The 18,820-nt window shown below is 43.5% G+C and overlaps 1 pseudogene; it reads right to left on the bottom strand.

The window, feature by feature from the left end:
* Positions 1 to 9,119: 9,119 nt before the first annotated feature.
* LOC125638095 (up-regulator of cell proliferation-like) overlaps positions 9,120 to 18,820 on the bottom strand; it is a 25,445-nt pseudogene continuing 15,744 nt past the window's right edge.

Here is an 18,820-nt window from a genome sequence, read left to right as displayed (position 1 = left end):
TGCAAATCCACACAGAGCGACAACCTCCTCACTTAACTAGCTACAGCCTCCCACCTTATTCCCAGTGCAAGGTTGCAGGCCCCAGTGTTACCTGCACACATTAAGGCACCCCACCTTTTCCCAGTCCGTACGGCTCCAGGCATAATACGGTTAATTTAGGCACCCTCACCTTTTCCCAATCCACAGAGCTCAGGGTGTAACTAACCTGGTCAATGTAAGTACCCACACCCTTTCCCAATACGTAGGGCTCCGGGTGCATACTAACTTCTGCAGGTGGGCAGGACCTTCTAGCAGTGAAAGAGCCAGTAATATCCTACATAACCTCTATTTATTAACAATCCCCCAAAACAGACTGCACACGCTACACATAAAGGGCTCCCCACTCCCAATAAGACAGATGAACGTTTTTTGATGGCCAGTCAGGATCAGGTCCATCTGGGGAGCTCCAGTTTCTGCATGGTGTCACCGGCAGAGTGTTGAGGTCTGGAAGCTCTGATCTTGGGGCTGTGTCCTGGAGTTGGTTCCCAAAGAACTTCCTTTTGGACCCCAGTTTACAAGTGAAATTTGAGTTCTGTTTAGCTGTACCTTAACCAATCATTTTACTGAAATCTATCTAACCAATCCTAACATATTGCAACAAAATTCTCTAACCAATTATATCCCACCACCTTAATTAATTTACACCTAGCAAAATTCATTATGTAACAGACAGAAACAATTAAAGAACCAGACAGAGACTATACAGATAAACAATAGGGAAGTGGGGACCATAATGACAAAACAATAAAGAAATGCGGATTTCACAACTACAGCTATTGATAAATGATTTCTTGACAGACAGAATGCCATCAAACCCAGTTTTCTTTAACCATCTTAAGATCTGTTTCTTTATCTGGTGATCGTGGGTGCCATTAGGACAGGGTCTCCTTCTTAACAGCCAGATATTACATAGTGTTAATGTAATTTAGATGGAATGTGAGGATGTGACTTCCTGCTTTCAGCTAATGGCTGCTGTTTGGCTGCTCTTTTAATCTGGCTGCAGACGAAGGCCTTAGGCCTTACAATATGGCTGCAGACAAAGGCCTTATCCTTACACCAGTACTCACGGCCCCATACAGCTTGAGCAGCAGTGATCCTGGATCCAGCTTGGGTTTGTCCTTCTCAGATGATTTCTCCCTGGCACAGCGCTCCTCCTGGCTCCCATCCTGGGACGACCCCGGTTAGCTACACTGTCCTTCCCAGGCTTCAGGGTGATTCTCGGCTGCTTTGCTACACAAGGGCCTACTCACTGTGGGCTCTCGTCTGGAGCTACCAACCCATGTACACCTCTCCCTTCCCCCTGGAACTATCACCACTTCCTCTGCCTCAGGACAAGGTTGTGGGGCTGTGCTCTCTAAACCCCAAGGGGGTTACACTCAGTTAAAATCATTTCTTCCCACGTGCAATCTGATGCCCTCTACACTGAATTTCACCTGTCATCATGTTCCCCAGTTACTTACGTTTTCTAGCCTCGAATCCCTTGCATCATCCCCAGCCACAATAACTTGGAGACATCAGTAAGTTCCCCATCTCACTATTCACTCGGTTATCCTATACCATGCATAACTACACTGAATAGCCCTGATCCCAGCAATAATCTCTGGGATCCCCTTCAACTTCTCAATTGAGAATTACCATTTATTCTTGCCCTTAGCTTCCTGGACAGGCAAGTCTATGTTACAGCCTGTCAAGTTCCTTCCCCACTCTGAATTCTAGGGTACAGATGTGGGGACCTGCATGAAAACCTCCTAAGCTTACTTTTACCAGCTTAGGTTAAAACTTCCCCAAGGTACAAACTATTTTACCCTTGGACTTTTACTGCCACCACCAAACTTTATCTGGGTTCCTGAGAAAATGTAGTTTGGACACGTCTTTCCCCCCAAAATCCTCCCAACCCTTGCACCCCACTTCCTGGGGAAGGTTTGGTAAAAATCCTCACCAATTTGAATAGGTGACCACAGACCCAAACCCTTGGATCTTAGAACAATGAAAAAGCAATCAGTTTCCTTACAAGAAGACTTTTAATAGAAGTAAAAAAGAATCATCTCTGTAAAATCAGGATGGTAAATACCTTACAGGGTAATTAGATTCAAAACATAGAGAATCCTTCTAGGCAAAACCTTAAGTTACAAAAGACACACAGACAGGAATATTCATTCTATTCAGCACAGCTATTTTCTCAGCCATTTAAAGGAATCATAATCTAACACATACCTAGCTAGATTACTTACTAAGTTCTAAGACTCCATTCCTGTTCTGTCCCCGGCAAAAGCATCACACAGACAGACATAGACCCTTTGTTTTTCTCCCTCCTCCCAGGTTTTGAAAGTATCTTGTCTCCTCATTGGTCATTTTGGTCAGGTGCCAGTGAGATTACCTTTAACTTCTTAACCCTTTACAGGTGAGAGGATTTTTCCTCTGACCAGGAGGGATTTTAAAGGGGTTTACCCTTCCCTTTATATTTATGACACAGCCACTTGCTCCCTATGCACAACACAGAACCCCAGCTGCAAAAGACCCAAGGACACCACAAAGCACTGGTCAAGAAGCATGACAAGTTTTGTTAAAATGCTAAAGCTTATAAAATTCCCTGAAGGCCTTAGTTTGGCTACATCCCTGGCACCTAGTAAGGTTTCTTTGCACGAGACATGCCGGCATCAGTGGCTAGAGAGACGTGGAACATCCACAGCCCAAGACACCGGGTAGGATTTACCATATACAGCTCATTCTCTATTTCCTGGTGGAAAATACCTGCTTTCCCAGACTATCCTTCACCCTTGGATGGGACTGTGGAGACTTTAAAGGCTTCCATTGCTCCTCCCTTCATGATTTTGAGGTCATTCCTGGCTCATCTGCTTCCTCTGAGCCCTTCAGGGCTGTCACTCAGGTCAACATGGCATCAATGGGACAGACATTGCATCACTCAAATGGATATCACAGCCAGGTGGACAGATCCAACCTCAAGACCCCGTTATTCATCACTTCTGGAGTCTCTCACACACACACACATGCACTTTAAAGACTAACAGATTTATTTGGGCATAAGTTTCATGGGTAAAAATACCACTTCTTCAGATGCATGGAGTGAAATTTACAGATACAGGCATAAATATACTGGCCCATGAAGAGAAGGGGGTTACCTTACAAGTGGAGAATCAGTGTTGACAAGGCCAATTCAGCCAGTAGATACAGACTAACACAGCCACCCCTCTGATACACGCCCCCCCCCCCATCAACCACAATAAATCAGTGGCAGCAACAAATTTCCTCTTCGCCCTATTCACTGTATTATACCAGAATCTTAATACATACATGGCACAGCCATCATCCCGGTATTGCTCCCTTACACCTCCCCTCCTCCATAAACCTTATTCTCTCACTGATAGCTGCCTTTTTATTCCCACAAAGGGCAATCTGGGCCAGCTGCCTGATCATTTTTCATATATGGAAATAAGGCCTAGATCTGTAGCTGCGCTGAGATACCTTACCGCGCCAGGCCATAAACCACACAGATCTATTTAAAATGTTTTTTAAAGCCTTTAATATCTCTTGACCCCTGATCTGATCTTATCACCTGTGACCTTGTCTCATAGGTGATTTTATGCTTACAAGAGGTAAAATGACATCATAGGAGGAATTAGATTGACAGGAGTGTATTGCTTATTAGCTTGGAACATGCAGCAAATAGGTGAACATAAGTAAATGGGTTATTAAGCTTGCTATAGTTAAGGGCCCGTTATATTAGGTTAAGTCTTGGTGGGAGTAGTTACATTAAAGGCTGAAGTGCAGCAGAAATGAAAGACCCCCTAAGAAGATAACTCCAGGCCAGAGATTTTGCGCACTCATCCCAAGACACAATCAAGTACCCACCAACAGGTCCAGTACACCACCGAATTCCACAAGAAGGGAGTTTTGGTGGGGCTTTGGCAAACTAGGTTGCTATGCAGTATCTAAGCAATTAGTCTGCATTTACATATAGGAACTATTAAGAAATAAAAAGAAAAGGAGTACTTGTGGCACCTTAGAGACTAACCAATTTATTTGAGCATGAGCTTTCGTGAGCTACTGCTCACTTCATCAGATGTATCTTTTTGCGAATACAGACTAACACGGCTGTTACTCTGAAACCTGTCATTAAGAAATAAGTGATGTAAATCCGGAATATTAACGATTGATGCTTAATTATGGGCACCTCGAAGGCCACACATGGATAGGGGCAGCTACTAACCTTACTACGATCAGGGTACCAGATCAAATATGGTCTACAGCCATACTATTACCATGAAGAAGGGTTCCCATTTCTTTGGGTTTGTTGGGTGCCTGTCGCAGTATAAACTGAATCTGGACTTCCCTTCTGATGGGCTCCACTTACTTTCCCTTCCAGCTCTGTTTCCAGTGGTCTCCCTAACTTGCAAGTAAGCACAATGCAAGACTGAAAGTATGAACAATGCAGGAAATGCCTTCTTTGTACCTGCCTTACTCTAATCATTATGTATATTGATCCTGTCCTATGATTTCAATTATAGTGGTCTGTATTAAATAAAGTTTCTGTATATTTCAATAAATTCCATCTTCTCAATTAACTTGAAGTAGCTGCCTAGGAAAAGACCCTGTTATGTATGACAAGTGCATGTTGCACACCAATACATAATCTTATACACGGAATGATTGTACAGGCTACAACTGGCATCACAAACAGCATTGGGTGGAGCACATAACAGAGGCCCTGCAGTTTCAAAAGTCATTAACATTCATTTTTCTGCCAGTGTTCTCTACACGGTCCAGGGAAAAAGGTTAACGTTGACAGGCAGTCTCCTTTTCTGCAATTATGTCTTATCTCACTTGTTGGCAGGACTGTCTTCCTTTTTGCTGTAGGCACTCTGCATTTTCTCACCATATAGTTCTTAAAGGCAAGTTTGTAAGGAGCAAGATTTGTAATGCTGGGGAGCGTGTGCTACTTCCCCTTTTGGCTAACAGTAATCTGTAGCACTTCCTCTTGGTGAAGAGGTAGGGAACCACCCGCATTGACAGCCGTAGCTGGCTGTTGTTATCCCCCATGAGGAAGCAATTTCGGGAATCACTAAGGGGAAATACTGGAGGAAAAACTGTCCAAGAGGACACCAGGACCCAGAGGGATAACTGTGCAATAGGACAGCTGGGGATTCCCAGCCAAAGCCCCACAAGTGAAGTGACACCAAGGATAACTGTGCTGTAGGACACTTAGTTGAGACCAAAGATAACTGTGCTGTGGGACACTTGGTCGTTCCAGCTGTATTTGTGTGTGTGTGTGTATCAAAGTTAAGGGGGGACAGTTCCTGTTACTACTATGGTTGTTATCAGTAACAAAGTTTTAACAGGGGTGAAAGGTGGCTGGTATCCATGTCTGACAACACCACGATATTGTAGTCTGTGTCACCCAAGGGTGAGGGTCAGTGGCCTCATCACCCAGCAACGAGAGTCAGTGACCAAGGCTTATCAGGACCTTAGTGCCAAAAGGGCCAATTTAAGCCAGCAGAAGTGAGGTAAGTGGAAACCTCCTATGGTCATAGCAACAGAAGTAGTGACTACAGTAGTGGGCCCAACAAGAGAGACCAGCAGCAGGGGGAGCGGCCTACTACAGGGCACAGAAGTTTGGTCCCCCGGATGGGCCGAGGAAGAGAGAAGGCATAGTGTATCCCCTCTGAACAGGTGCAGACAACCACCACCTCTCAGAGACAGCATATCCCATGGTGTGGACAGCAACAGCCAGGAAGCTCAGGATGTTCCTTTGATGAAATCCCATCTCTTTAATAAAAACTACCTCATATGGTTGAAAACTTAAATGCTCTGACATCAAACATGGTGGCCTCTGCCACCCACAAAATAACTAACAGTCATGATTATTATTATAGGTCTTAATTCATCACCTCAGTAAAAGAGTCTAAACTTACCTCTTGCAAAACTTTTTTTTATAATTCCTCTCAAGACAAAGCATGTGTTAATATTATTTTCTAAACTATTTGTTTTCTTATAGGCTATAAATATTCAAAGCAATCACCTTTGGCTCCTACTAAACTGTTAATTTATTTTAACAGGCAACTTTAAGGTGTAATTTAGTTAAATAGCAGTTGTTAACTCAAGCAGTTTTTCTAGGCATCATCCTGTTTAAAAATCAACCTATTTCCAGAGGCCGTCCACCTTATTGGTCAAAGTTGGTGTTAATTAAGTATTAGGCAATTAATAATTTTAATCATTAGGTTTCCCACACCTGCCCTAAACAGAAATGTCCAACTGGTTGTTTAGAGTATAGTTAAATGTTTAGTGGTTTGTTTTGTGTATTTAACCCTTTGTTGTTCTACTATGTTGGTAAGTAAAGCATAAGTAAGCATAAACTTATGCTTCCGAATTTTATTTTACATGTTTAAGCATAATGTGGAAACTGTTTTGTCTTGTCGGTTATATATTTCATGTCACGTAAATATTTTTTGTTTGATTCTATTTTGGGGTTTTTTTGGTTTTTTATTTTGTTGCAACAAAAACATTTTGTGCACAAAGGTATCAGACACCTAATTAATAAAAAAAATTTGTGGAATCACATTATTCTATCATTCTAATGCAATTATCACCACCATTATTAAATTATTGTCATGGGGGTTCAATTCTTTTGCAAATGTTAGCAAAATATGTTAGTAAATATGTTGCAATGTTAGCAAAAAATAAATATCGGTATATTTTGGCTTAATGAATTATTTAATTATAAACCATTTTTATTTGTTGATCAACTTTTTGTTCTTGTATACTTCAGTTTGATTTGGGTTTTGTCAGACAATGTGGCCAGCTGTTTGGCAGAACCCAGATTAAAATCGGAATGTTTGTTAAAAACAAAAGGCCAGGTCCCAGCTAAGTAATATGGTATTGGGGTAATCATTAAATTGTGGATCCAGGACCTGATCTTTGAGAAATTCACCTTGTGTTAACCTGTGATTCATATGCTAAGGCACCTTGGCTTGTTGATTCTAATTCAGCTAATGGTAATTAAAGCTTTTGAAAAACTCCACGTTTGCACAACTCATTCTGCACAAGACGCTGAACTGGCAAAAGAAGCTTTTACAATGACATTTCGTAGTGCAGCCTCAGTTAATATTTTAATTGGTTTCTTTTAAAATTTTGTTTGGGTATGCAATGCCCTCGTAAATTTTCGTTATTTTGAGGGTTCACCGGTTCAAATGGTTTACCTCGCAAGTATGACGCTTTGCCATTTATATCAGTGTTTTCGCCTCATGCCTGAGCAAATCCCTTTGCTCAATGGTAAAGGGTCATTGTAAATAGATCCTTTGTACATCCAAACCAAGAAAGCTAATTTGTTAGCCAAAAAGAGAGCACTAGGGGGCCTCATGTAAACAGGCTCACATATTTGGGAGCCAGCCTGTCACTTTTGTCCAATTTCTTCAATTAAGGGAAGACCTATTCCATGATTTCAAAGTCCTACAAAAGGGAAGTCAAATATCGTAAAACAATTTGGCAGTTAAAACTCTTGCTGCAGGAGGTTCCCTCTAAAAAAAATCAGGAAACCTAGTAACCCCCCCCCCCCATTGATTTTGTAGGACCAACACCTCCTACACAAAAGTGTAAACTCCACTCTTCTCCCCACTTCCCTTGAACACTGAGCTCATCCCCTGGCCCCTCTGGAAATGCTAGTGACTTTCAAAGCTCTCTGGAAAAATTCTGGGGATTCAATCAGCTTAACCCCATGCTTTGTTGCTGACATCATAACAAGGCTACACCAGGGCTCAGCAGCCCTGGGGCTCCCATCCCACTGATGTTTTATGTTCCTATGCTCATGCTTCAGGGTTTCAGTCAGTGACCTGCAAGAGTCAGGAAGGGAACTTTCCCCCTAACGTATTCTGGGTTTGTTTTGTTTCCATCCTCTGAAGCATCAGAGATGGCCACGGCTGGAGATGGGACACTGGGCAGGGTGGGCCAGGGCTCTGAGGTGACACCAAGCAGTCTCTCTGCTAGGTGCTTGGCTGGCAGGATCTTGCTCACATTCTCAGGGTCTAATTTATCGTCATACGTGGGATAGTGAAGAAATTTTTCCCCAGGTCAGATTGACAGGGACCTTGGTAGGGAGGGGGTCTTGCCTTCCTCTGCAGCATGGAGTCCAAATCACTTGCTGGGATCTTCTGGGTCTATCTCACTTAATCATCTCCTACCCTTGCGGGGGCCTCAGGCAAAGATCCACCTCAGAGCCTCTTATTCTCTGTCTGTGGCATACAACAGTCTAGTCTCCTGAGGGCTGTCATACTTCAATCTCATTTCAATTGCTGGTGGTGCTGGTGGTGTTGGTGGCCAGTGATATGCAGGAGTCAGACTAGATGATCCGGTGGTCCTGTCTGGCCTTAAACTTTCTGACTCTGTAAGGGATGTGTAAGGGATGTGCAAGTCCTAAGAATGGATCGAGGTGAGACAAGTGCTGAAATAGACAAGATAAAAGAATTGGTTTACCCAGGATATGTAATTGGTTTACCCAGGATTGGGCACAAGCCAACCTCTACAGGCTTGTCTGTGGGCAGTAGATACCCTTTTAACTGGAGTTGGCTTAGCAAACATTGAAGTTAAAGTGGTGAATCCCGTAGTGTGGACACAGTCATACCAATATCAAGGCCTTTATATGGATATAGCTTATTCCTGTACATTTATGGGAATGAGCTATGCCCAGTATAACCCACTAGGGTTTGTACCTGTTTAAATATATTTGACCAGAACATTTCTATTGGTACAAAACATTTTTTCAATCAGGCTTAATTAATGGGTGTTAAGAGGAAACCTTCTTCTGGGCAGGTAATCCCATAACTGGCCTCTAGGGGGTTCATTTGCATCTTCCTCTGAAGTAACTGGCACTTTCCTCGGTTGGAGACCAGATACCAAGCTAGATGGGCTCACTGGTCTGACCCAGTAACTATATCTGTATCAATGTGAAAGGTGTAGGGAGAGACAGGTCTGAGGGAACTAGTGCATCCGTCCTCCTGTCCTATTCCCCATCTTAGGTGAACAACCCTATTTTAAAGGATATTTTGGGAACACACAGGCTGGGTACGACATTATTTTTAGCAGTTTATTTGATTGAGCCAGCATCAACAGAGTTAATGTCAAGCAGGTCACTCTATCTCCATCCCTAGATCCTGCTCAGTCTGTCTAACCCTAGCCAAGCCACCAGTAGATCATTTAAGCATTTAAGACAGTTGTTTAGACTGACCCATAGCATCATTGTCATAGTGGCTTCTACTCTTTGCTGCCCAGTTTCTTTCCTGTGGCAATATTGCCATTTCAGCCTCCCATTTATACCAAAGTCCTACTATAAGGAATTTATCATATCTCTCTTGCTTCTCTGGGACCCTCAGGGAATGGAGGCATCTGCAAATCCAGAAACTTGCTTGAACATCTCATCCTGAGGCTTCAATGGCAGGTTGGAGAGTTTTGACTCCAGCTCCAGCTCCTTAAATTCAGATAAGATTTGCTGTTCCAGGTCAGGCAGGAAGGTTTGAATGTCTGCAGAAAATTGCTGGGCCATTGCTGTGTTTTTGAACAGTATCCCCACTAAGCTGTCCTTGGAAATGCTTTGCAAAAGTAATCTAAGAAAGCAGAGACCGAGTTAGGCTTTATGTCCTTGGCATGTTCCAGAACTCCTCTCACTTTTTTTACTACTGTGGATAGAATCTCTCTTTCTGGGACTTCCAAGCCACTGGTCTTGTTATAGTAATCTAACAAGTGTCTGTGGATCCAGCTTTGGACAAACTCTTCATAGCTGTTAACGTAATTCAGATAGTTGTTGAAGTTCCCATCTTCCAGGAGCTTCTTCTCCATGGTAAACTGCAAAAAGATCTTGCAGCCATATTTAATGGCCTGTCCATTGCTGAGGAAGTCATCCACTATTTCTGTTGCAATTCTTTTCTTAACATAGTCCACCAGGGCAGGTTTGAGACAATGTTCACAGAAATCCCTGGCCCTCTTTTGGCAGGAATCCTTCCCTAAATAAAGATCTTTAAATCGGGAGAGGTACTCAGGTTTAAACTTTTCCAGATGTTTTTGGGGATTGTTTTCCTGGATAAATACTTCGTGCATCTTCTGAAACTCATGAGCCGCTTCCCCCAGAATGTGAAGCTTCAGGTCAACTTCGAAGAATGCATTAGTATAACATTTCCGAACATCTGCCTCTTGGAGCCTCTCATTGATCATACACAGCAATTCCCTGCAGTAGGCTCTGTCGTAGTCTGTTTTGGAAATGACCTTTTCTTTCATGTAATCTTGGCACTGATCCATCAAGGATTTAGCAATGTCTTTTGCTTTTTGAAGGTAACTATCTTTGTGTAACCCTGCTCTACGAATCAGCTATTTTTCCAAATACTTAGATTTCATCTTGAAGGAGTTCATTCTGTAATCCTTCAGGCTTCCTGCTCCTTGTAGCACCTCTGGGATGGCAATCCTTTGATTTATCAGGTCATTTCTCAACTGGGCCTCCATATCTCCATCAACTTGACAGTTCTGTAGAGGACAGAGTGATGTTTCGTGACATACTCTTTCAAATTTAGACTCCAGTTTCTTGTCATCTAGTTGCTTTGTGCTCCTCCTGCAGTTTGCCAATAACTGATCGATTTCCCCTTCAATTATTTTCATGTAGTTAATCTGGATGTTGTGTGACTTCAGCCTGCCTATTTGAGTAAGAATGGCTTCTTCGCATTTGCTGAACACGTGGGTTTTAAGGTCATTCTTGAGTGTTTTAGTGCTCCTTATAAAATCTTCTTTGTACTTTTCCATTACATGCAGGTCTGAGGCCTTCCTTGCAAAATATTGTTGTAAGCAGTCCATGATCTTTTGCTCACCACACTGCAGTTTTTCCAGTGCTATGTTTTTAAAGACAGAGAAATTTAGGTCTGCTACTGGCTGGTTGAGAATGAAAGTTTCTTTTTCAGATACCCACAGATGCATCTCCTTGCGGAAACCCCATTCCCACTCTGCATAATTCATAGACAGCTGGTTATAGACTTCATCTACAAGGCTGCTTTTGAAGCTAAAACTGAAATGTTCGTGTTTTATAGTGTTCCACAGGCTTCTCAGCCTTTCAATTAACTGGGGAATGTCCTTAAGGGATCTTTTAGCAGAGCAAGATTTTGTAAATTCAAATAGGTAATTCTTTAACTCACACATGCTCTCACTGTATCCTATGTTCACTGGAGCCATGGGAGGGACTCCATGCCACAGGCCAGGGATGTACCAGTTGTGTTTCTCTGGATCATAGTCCATAATATCCGAAATTGCCATTGCCTTGATTTGCTTCTCCATCTTTGCTGCAGCTTTGGTCATTTCATCCAGCTGCTCCAGGAGGTGTTTCCTGTCCCTCACGTTTTGTTCATGCACAGACACATCACTGACGTTCTGATGCACAAACTGGCAGTTGGGTTTGTGTCCAATTTCCTCCATTCTGAGAAATGCATGGACCACAATTTGCAGAACAGCCTTCATTTTGGTAGCGTTCTCCATGGCCATGTTAACCATGGTTATGTCACTCAGTCCAACCACCAGTGTGGCCATCTCATTGTCATGTTCATAACTATCCTCCAGCCTGGCCAGTTCTGGAGCTTTCAGGCCTTCTGTGTCTATCACCAGGATGAAGTCACAGCCCAGGTCCTGCCGAAAGTTCTCTGCCACTTGAATGAGTGACATGAAGGCTCCTCGCGTACATCGGCCACTGCTCACTGCAAACTGCAGGCCGAACATGGTGTTGAGGAGGGTGGATTTCCCAGTGCTCTGCACTCCCAGCACCGTTAGAACCAGCATTCTGGACCTTCCCCCCAGCTTGGCATGGAGCTCAGTCAGAACATCTGTCACCCACTACAGTGGGATGTTGGAGGCATCTCCATTGATCAGCTCCATTGGAAACCCTTCCAGCATCAGGTCAGCTGCTATGCCTGGGAGACAGATGAATTGTTTTTGGCTTTCTGTCATTTTGCTTTGTTTCACTCTTGAATGTTCAGCCTCATAGAATTGCCCCAACTCACGCATGAAGTGCTCAGACCCTAAGGATCTGGCAGCAATTAGTTTACTGAGTTCTGCTAGCTCTTGGGGGTTGCTCCCTGAAGTTTTACATTTCTCTTTATACTCTGCTTTTAAGCTAGCAAGATTCCCCCTTGTAATGTGATCCAGGCTAAGCTTCAACCATTTCAGGAAATAACATCTTTCCATTTCAGACAGACACGCTATCCCATTGATAAATTGAACCAAACCATCAGTAAGGTCCCATTGATTCTTTTCTTGGTGTAATGCCACCAATTTTTCTTTCAACTCAGATTCATATTTCTCTAAGTGGGTTGTCCTTGGTTTTCTCATTCAACACAACTCTTTTTCCACTTTAGCCACAGTCTTCCCTAGATCCCCTTGCAGTCTCAGCATTTCCCTCTTGTACTTTGCCACGCCTTTTATTTCTGCACTGATTTCTTTAACGCACTTGCTGGAGCTCTGACATTCTTTGCAGTCCTCATCTACCTGGATTCCTAGTTCCCGGGCGCCTCAGCCATGTCTTCCATAGTCATGCACCTATGAGGAAATTTTGTTATTCTTCCAATGGTGGTTCTCAGCTTTTTTACAAACTCTGCCTGATTAGTTGTGCTCTGCTTGAACAACAGGTGTGACTTCCTCAATTTCAGGTCCAGAACTAGCTTTTTAAGGAAGCCCAACATGTCCTTGGATTTCTCAGCCTCAGAACTGAGCATAAAATACAGGTTTGTGCCTGGTTCCTTCAGAGACGATAAAAGAATATATTCCCTTTCACTGAGTCTTTCAACAAATATGAACATAAGTGTTGATATCTTCATTAAAAAGTTGAACTGCAGCCAGTGCAACTCAATGTCTCCATGCAGGTTTGTAACCGCAATGGGTTCTGAGAAAAGATCTGAACTCTTGCTCCCATTAGGAAAATACCAGGATATCTCAACCAGCCCATCTGCAATTTCCCGAGGGATGTTCCCAGACTCCATGTCCCAATGGACAAAGAAATCGTGGTGCTGCTGGGAGGGGCTGAGAACCTCATTGAGGAGTTTGGACTTGGAGAAGCTGCAGCTCCCCAACCGTACAAAGGAAATGGTTGGCATTGATGTGAGCACCAGGCTCTCCTCTCTGAACCCTCTGCTCTCTGCCAGGGAGTGCGGCCTCCACTTCCGCACAATGTCCCTCATGGCCCACAGCATTAGGGTGCACTTGGGGCTGTCGAGGGCAGGTAGCAGCAGAGGGAGGGCAAACTGGCACATGGACATTTTGGACAGAATCTCCTGCTGTAGGAAATTGTCTGAGCAAAGCAGAACGGCACAGAGAACATCAAGGGGGTGCAGAGAAACTTCCATCTCAGTGTCACTAAAACAGAAATAGTCATCAATATGCAGCTCCTCCTCATCCTCACTGACTGCTTCATCTTCAAGCTCCCCATGCCCAAGGCTTGTGTTTCTGGCCGTCCCATTCAGAGCCATGACCTTCCTCAGGAAATGCCAAGGTAAATCCCCTAATGTCTGAGCAGTCCAGTCCTTTAGACTTTCTGGGCTGATTTCCTGGAGGTCACATAATGTGAGCTTCCTGCTTCTGTACTTCTTCAGTTTCAACTTGAACAGGATGCCCTGAAGTGTTCTTCGCTCTGTGGAAAGACAAAGACGATATTGCAGTGGTGAAGAAATGCTTTTAAATGGAATGGATCCTTTGGAGGTTGGGGCAGCGATGGGAACAAAATGAACAGCAGTTAACTTCGCAGGTTGGAAACAGGACCTATGGAAGTGACCCTTCCCAACCTCCATGCATCTTAAAGCACTGCTCCACTCTGGGGGCTTGTCTACACTACAACGGGTCTAAGATACACAAATTCAGCTACGTGAAAAGCATTGCTGAAGTCGATGTATTTAGATCTACTTACCGCAGCGTCTTCACTGCAACAAGTCAACAGCTGATGCTCTCCCGTCGACTCCGCTTGCTCTTCCCGTTCTGGTGGAGTACCGGAGTTGATTGGAGAGTACTCAGTGGTCGATTTATTGCGTCTATACTATACTATGATAAATCGACCCCCGCTGTATCGATCACTGCCTGTCGATCTGTCCGGTAGTATAGACAAGCCCTGAAAGGTGACTTTGTATAAACAGCCTGTTTTTACTCAACTGATCTTCTGACTTTAGGAACAAAAGTAAATTCTTTCTTTCCGGCCTGGCAGAGCCAGTGTAGCTATGAACTGGGGAGCTGGGTTAGATTCTCTCTTGTGCAACATTAGTATGGCTTATAGGTGCCAATCAATAGCAGAGGGCAGAGTGGGAAGGCAGAGAAGAGAATGAGGGGGTCACCCAGGGCAGGATGAGTGTTGGCAGGGTCAGCCAGAGGGACACTGAGGGCAGAATTTGGCCTGCAAAATCTTTAAAAGTAGTGATGGGAGAAAGCAAGAACCCAGCTTCACCCTCAGGTCAGACCTGCTCTAGCTCAATCATAAGCTACGAGCTGGATGCAAGAATCACTGGGTCAAATTCTCTGGCCTAGGTTCTGTCAGAGGCTGGACTAGAGGATCAAAATGCATCTACAAGGACAGAAGTCAAAGAAATCATCCTTTTTCTTGTAAGTGTACACACAGTTGATTTCAAAATAACTCACACACATTAAACATGCAGCTATAGGGCACCATTTTTTGCAGAGTCACTTTTCAGCATAGATTATTGCAAACGCATACATTGCAGTTGGGCGCCTAATCCCCATTCATAGTCAATGGAACTGGACACCTACCTCTCATTTGTAGCTTTGAAAATTTCCATTCCCTGGTCTTTTAAAGAACCCTCACTTTGCCTTCAGTCTTTGCCATTCCTCAGTTTCCCAGGCCCAGTCAGTACCTGACCCGCAGTGTCAGCAAGTTTAATTCTTTTCACTCTTTCTAGCTTTCTTACTCCTCTTTGCTCCCTCTGTGCCTTGGCTATGAACTGGCTTATGTAACAGCTGCATGGAGCAGAGCTTTTGGTTTTTCATGGTGTTTCATTTTCAGGTGTTTTCCACCCAAAATTAAATGATTTAGGGGCCTTTCATTTAAGGGTTGGACCAAAACAATCAGTTATTCTCTCAGCTCTAGTGCAAAAGTCAGTTTAGCATCGTCTTCATCTCTAGAGACTAATACCAACATTTCCAAACCTGGCCACTAATTTTTGCTGTCTTTCTCCTTGACACACCAAAGTCTAGCTGTCACTCTCAGATACTTGGGACTTGATTTTCAGATTTTCAATGTTCCGAGCACGCACAGCTCCCACTGATTTCCAGCTTTGTAGGTGCACAGCCCTTCAGAAACTCCATCTCCAGGTATCTAGTTTGGGCATCCAAAAATCAGTAGGCTAGCCACTTTGACAATTTGGGCCCAAACTTCTCTTTCTCATAGCTCGATGGTCTCTCTCTTTCTCTTTTTATGGAGTTAGCAGACCTAGCCTTGCCCAATGACTAGATTCTCCTGCAGTTCAGGTTGAGGCAATGCTGCCTTCAAGCCCATAGACAAGTTTTTGTCTGGTGATGTCTCCAGCACAAGATTAATATCTCCCAGGTCTGTCCATACCAGTAAGCTTGAGAAGGGATATTCCAAGCAGGTAAGAGACAGCTTATTGTCCCCATTGGGCTGTAATGCAAACTGATCAAACTCAGTGACATGGTCATTACTACAGTGCATCAATTGCAAGTAAGAAGGAAGGTTTATAAGAGACAGTACTTTTGATAACGGCTGGCATCTGCTGGGTATTGGATTCTTGCTCCAGATTGGAGCCATCTGTCTCCCTTGGCTCTGGAGTTTGGGGACTCGCTGATTCCAGCTCCAGATTTAAACATCTAGGAAGAGAAATAGAGAAAATGTGTTATTGGTACCTAGTCAACAACTCTCTTTGATATGGAGGCTCCCACCAGTTTAGCCTTACACTTACAGAGAGAGAGAGAGAGAAAATGCTCTGGATCCCTGCTCCTTCTTGTTATCTTTTTGTTGAGCAAATAGCATATTCTCCTTCTTACTCTCCCCTTGCTGAACATCCCCCCTTCCAGTCCCTCTCTGTGATGCATTCCCACCAGTCACAGGACATGCTCTTCCACTTGGCCTGCACCACTTCTGCTTTGTGTCCATTTTTTTCACCCTCTGTGAGGTTTCCTATTTCTCTTGCCCCTATTCATCCATGCTAGGATCCTGCCTTCTCCCCTTTCCTGTCAGGACTCCCTTTTCCCCCACCTATTCATATGGTGCATCCTATTTGCCTGTCTCTGGAGCTGCATTGTCGGCCAGACCCACCATGTGAGAAGCAAGCATGTTCAGTAGCAAGAATGGCAGTAATATTTCCACCCAAGTCCAAGCTGCTCGAGTGAAGCTGCCCAGGTCAGAAACTTAGTATTGTCAGAGATGCAGCTAATGAGGTGCAAGCAATGAAGGGGAAAATTCCCTTCTCCTGCCCCCAAATTTTTCACTGTGCCTTTCAATGTTGCTGAAGGATGCATGCATCATGCTCATAAAGTTTGTGGATGACACCAAGCTGGGAGGGGTTGCAAGCACTTTGGAGGACAGGATTAGAATTCAAAACAACCTTGACAAATTGGAGAACTGGTCTGGAATCAAGAAGGAGAAATTCAATAAAGACACGCGCAAAGTACTTCACTTGGGAAGGAAATATCAAACGCACCTCTACAAAATGGGGAATAACTGGCTCGGCAGCAGTATTGCAGAAAAGGATCTGGGGGTTAGGGAGGATCACAAATTGAATACGAGTCAGCAAATATGGTGCAGTTGCAAAAAAGACTAATATCAGATGGCAAGGGGCTCCTGGTATGTAACCATAAATCGTAGCTGGCCTGACCAGCTCACTACACCTCACACACTGTTGTCACGATATTCTTATTTCCTGCCCCTCATTCCAGCCCCAAAACGTATTTTAATGAGGCTGCATGCTGGCCTGCCCAAAACATGTATATGTGTGGCTTGCCAAAAAGCCAGCACACTGATTGTGCTTTGACATTAGAAAATAGGAAGCCTGTCAAAGCCAAGCTATATGAAAGGTGTATCCTAGCACAGGATGGGATGTACCTCCATGCCCAACTGCTTTGGAATGTAGTACTTAAATCTAAGCTAAGAAAAGTAAAGAATACCTCAACGGGTTAAGGAACTGTAATGAAGTGGTGGTTTGGATTTTAGTGACATGTAAAGAGTTGTGTAACTTGTAAAATCATACTATAAACACTGCTAGCTGAACTGGATGTCTCTGAAGCACACCTTCTATGTAAGGTGAACGTGCAATTGTTATAAATATAAAGAGAAGGGTAACCACCTTTTTGTATACCACGCTATAAAATCCCTCCTGGCCCGAGGCAAAACCCTTTTACCTGTAAAGGGTTAAAAAGCTAACGTAACCTCGCTGACACCTAACCCAAAATAACCAATGAGGGGACAAAATACTTTCAAATCTGGAGCGGGGGGGAGAGAACAAAGGGTTTGTCTGTCTGTTTGATGCTTTTGCCGGGAACAGATCAGGAATGCAGCCTTACGGTTCAAGAACAAGGCAAAGTTTGTACCTTGGGGAAGTTTTTAACCTAAGCTGGTAAAAATAAGCTTAGGGGGTCTTTCATGCAGGTCCCCACATCTGTACCCTAAAGTTCAGAGTGGGGAAGGAACCTTAACAGCTATGAGATAGGAATTGCTTCCCCGAAGGAGGGTATGTATGTCTTCTTTTTGGAATAAGAAAAGGAGTACTTGTGGCACCTTAGAGACTAACCAATTTATTTGAGCATGAGCTTTCATGAGCTACAGCTCACTTCATCAGATGTGTACCGTGGACACTGCAGTTTCCACGGTACACATCTGATGAAGTGAGCTGTAGCTCACGAAAGCTCATGCTCAAATAAATTGGTTAGTCTCTAAGGTGCCACAAGTACTCCTTTTCTTTTTGCGAATACAGACTAACACGGCTGTTCCTCTGAAACCTGTCTTTTTGGAATGTTACCGCTTTGTCTCTGGACAATAAATTTGGTTAAATTTGGTTATTTGGTCCCTTGAACATTTTTTAAGAACCAACCACAAGTGTAGTCAAATAATTGGTTACATCTTTTAGTTAATACCTGTCTGGGCTAAAAGACCAAGTCCATTAGCTTGGAGGAAATAGCTGACACACAAACTAAGATTTTCAGATGTGATTAATGATTTTGGATGCCTCCAGTTTTTAGGTGCCCAATGTGAGATGCCTTCAAGAGGCCTTTTCAAAGGGGTGGTGCTTAGCAATTTTAAACCTCGTTAATAAACCTCAAAATGGGCCCCCCAAATCACGAGTCACTCTTGCAAATCTTAGCACTAGGCATTTCAGTTAAAAATGCGTTAACAAAAAACAAAGTTTTAAAAAATCTGAATAACAATCCTGTCCCCCTCAGTTAACCAGGTTACACTTTAGTATCTGTAAAGAAATGTTTACTTGCAGTACATAATTCAGCTATTAGAGGTCTCTTGTGCTGAATGGAGTCCCCGACAGTGTGGAGCCCCTGGTAAACAAGTGAGAAAAAGTTGAAACAATCTGTACAGAAGCATGTTTCTTTACCTATAGTTTGTAGTTGCTGTGTTTATTAAACACCTGCTGTTTAGGATGGACTTGTGATTTGCTAAAGCACGACAGTACCTGTGGTGTCATAATCCTACTAGTTTTCTTCTCACACACAGTCCTCCAGAGATGACAAGACTTGCATTAAAAACAAGGCTTTTAAAGCACCAAAAAAAAAGGGCACATGCCCACTTTTA

This window comes from Caretta caretta, chromosome 6 (assembly GCF_965140235.1).
Source record: "Caretta caretta isolate rCarCar2 chromosome 6, rCarCar1.hap1, whole genome shotgun sequence".
In the NCBI taxonomy this organism is placed as follows: Eukaryota; Metazoa; Chordata; order Testudines; family Cheloniidae; genus Caretta; species Caretta caretta.
Note: the sequence above shows the minus strand (reverse complement) of the source record. Positions and strands in the feature narration are given on the sequence as shown.